Below are 390 nucleotides of genomic sequence, written 5' to 3'. Positions count from 1 at the left end.
CACCTAGAGCTGTCAAAGAGGCCCTATTATAGGCCCTGGCCCTAGTCCATGTGGGTTGAGGCCAAAAATGCCCCTTATTAAAAAAGCCCCAAAGCCCTGTGGGTCAGGGCCAGCCCATGGGCTTTCTGTTTTACAAAAAAAAAAAAATATCCAACAATAAATTGCATTTTTGCAGAGAAAAGGAACATTTATGTTAAGTGTTATAACTTGGAAAATACATGTAAGCATACATGTAAGCATCTTTCTTTTACTTTAATAAATATTTTTACATAATTATTAATTAGAAAATAATAAATAGGATTTCATATTTTTCATCCCTAAATTTAACGTTAAATTGAAATTACTGTATATTATAACCTTTCACAAATTTTAATCTTCAAACTTATTTAA

The sequence above is a fragment of the Vigna radiata genome, chromosome 5, assembly GCF_000741045.1.
Source record: "Vigna radiata var. radiata cultivar VC1973A chromosome 5, Vradiata_ver6, whole genome shotgun sequence".
Lineage (NCBI taxonomy): Eukaryota > Viridiplantae > Streptophyta > Magnoliopsida > Fabales > Fabaceae > Vigna > Vigna radiata.
Note: the sequence above shows the minus strand (reverse complement) of the source record.